The following is a 2500-nucleotide window of genomic DNA, read 5'->3' on the forward strand; positions in this document are numbered from 1 at the left end:
GAATACCTGACCACTGTGACTGACCCAAAATTAAGGAAAGCTTTGACTATGTACAGACTCAGTGAGCATAGCTTTGCTATTGAGAAAGGCCGCCGTAGGCAGACATGGCTCTCAAGAGAAGACAGGCTATGTGCTCACTGCCCACAAAATGAGGTGGAAACTAAGCTGCACTTCCTAACCTCCTGCCCAATGTATGACCATATTAGAGACACATATTTCCCTCAGATTACACAGATCCACAAATAATTCGAAAACAAATCCAATTTTGATAAACTCCCATATCTACTGGGTGAAATTCCACAGTGTGCCATCACAGCAGCAAAATGTGTGACCTGTTGCCACAGGAAAAGGGCAACCAGTGAAGAACAAACACCCCTGTAAATACAACCCATATTTATGTTTATTTATTTTCCCTTTGATACTATAACTATTTGCCCATCGTTACAACACTGTATATATAAATAATATTACCTTTGAAATGTCTTTATTATTTTGGAACTGTTGTGAGTATAATGTTTACTGTTCAGTTTTATTGTTCATCTCACTTTTGTTTATTATCTATTTAACTTGCTTTGACAAATATCCCATGTCAATAAAGCCCTTTGAATTGAATTGAGAGGGTTAGTTAACAGGGATGTCAATGTCTTTATAGAAACAGAACCAAAGAAACAGAGAGAGGGTCTCAGTAAGGTAGAGGCCTTCAGAGACAGAGTACAGCATGAACACACACACACACACACACACACACACACACACACACACACACACACACACACACACACACACACACACACACACACACACACACACACACACACACACACACACACACACACACACAGAGAGAGAGAGAGAGACAGCTGGCCATGGCTCAGAGAACACCTCTGAGCTCCCCAGACTGACGAAATGATCACGCTGACATGATCACTTCGGACAAGGAGACAATCGCCCAGGAATTCTAATCGAGCACAGAGCGACGTGTTTACTCATCCACTGGACATGACACAGTGAAGCACTAAAACCCTGTCCTAACAGATTATATATAGTACTGCCTCACAATGTGAAGGAAGCAGGAAGTACACGTTTCCTTTCCTTTACCTAAAAATACATGTAGAGCTCAGACTGACTAATTCTCTCTCTCTCTGTGTGTGTGTGTGTGTGTGTGTGTGTGTGTGTGTGTGTGTGTGAGGCCAAGGACAGAGAGATCTCATGTCATGCTGATGGAAGTGGACATATGATTAATACGTGTAGAGAATAGAGAGTTAAGTACATATAATAACATGACATCATCATCAACCCTTTAGACAATAATAACATGACATCATCATCAAACTTTAGACAACAATAACATGACATCATCATCAAACTTTAGACAATAATAACATGACATCATCATCATCAACCCTTTAGACAATAATAACATGACATCATCATCAAACTTTAGACAATAATAACATGACATCATCATCAACCCTTTAGACAATAATAACATGACATCATCATCAACCCTTTAGACAACAATAACATGACATCATCATCAAACTTTAGACAATAATAACATGACATCATCATCAACCCTTTAGACTACAATAACATGACATCATCATCAAACTTTAGACAATAATAACATGACATCATCATCAACCCTTTAGACTACAATAACATGACATCATCATCAACCCTTTAGACAATAATAACATGACATCATCATCATCAACCCTTTAGACAATAATAACATGACATCATCATCAAACTTTAGACAATAATAACATGACATCATCATCATCAACCCTTTAGACAATAATAACATGACATCATCATCAAACTTTAGACAATAATAACATGACATCATCATCAACCCTTTAGACAATAATAACATGACATCATCATCAACCCTTTAGAACCCTTAGTGATTAGAATGGATCTACACTAGATACATACACTCAATGTTACATCACATGGTTTGAGTAGTGAGTGTTACAGTCTATGTTAGTCTTAGCCACAGAGAGCTGAATGATAGTAACTTAACACACACGCACACACAACCACACACACACACACGGATTGTGTTAAATGCTTTGAGAGCTCACTGGTATTAGTGTGTGGTGTTTGGCTGTGTCTGAACCCCTGGTGTGGGATAGAGAGAGAAGGATATGGAGTGTGAAAAAATGAATAGAGAAAGGGAGGGATGTGGAGAGAGCAGATAAGAGGAGGACAGAAACAGAGGGACCCAAAACACTAGCCTCAAATTACCACATTCATTGTCTCTGAGACAGAGGAAAGAGAGAGGAAGAAGGAGAGCGAGAGAGAGAGGTAGAGAGGTAGAGAGCGAGAGAGAGGCAGAGACAGAGCCAGAGAGAGAGAGGTAGAGAGCAAGCGAGAAAGAGAGGTAGAGAGCGAGAGAGAGGCAGAGAAAGAGCGAGAGAGAGGCAGAGACAGAGCCAGAGAGAGAGAGAGAGAGAGAGAGAGGTAGAGAGCGAGAGAGAGGCAGAGAAAGAGC

General features: G+C 40.1%; 1 protein-coding gene across 1 annotated transcript in view; it reads right to left on the reverse strand.

Annotated features, from left to right (window-relative positions):
* LOC118936771 (neuronal acetylcholine receptor subunit non-alpha-3) overlaps nt 1-2500 on the reverse strand; it is a 25552-nt gene that overhangs the window by 15691 nt on the left and 7361 nt on the right. The gene's annotated exons all lie outside the window — the stretch shown is intronic.

This window comes from Oncorhynchus mykiss, chromosome 10, assembly GCF_013265735.2.
Source record: "Oncorhynchus mykiss isolate Arlee chromosome 10, USDA_OmykA_1.1, whole genome shotgun sequence".
Classification (NCBI taxonomy): domain Eukaryota; kingdom Metazoa; phylum Chordata; class Actinopteri; order Salmoniformes; family Salmonidae; genus Oncorhynchus; species Oncorhynchus mykiss.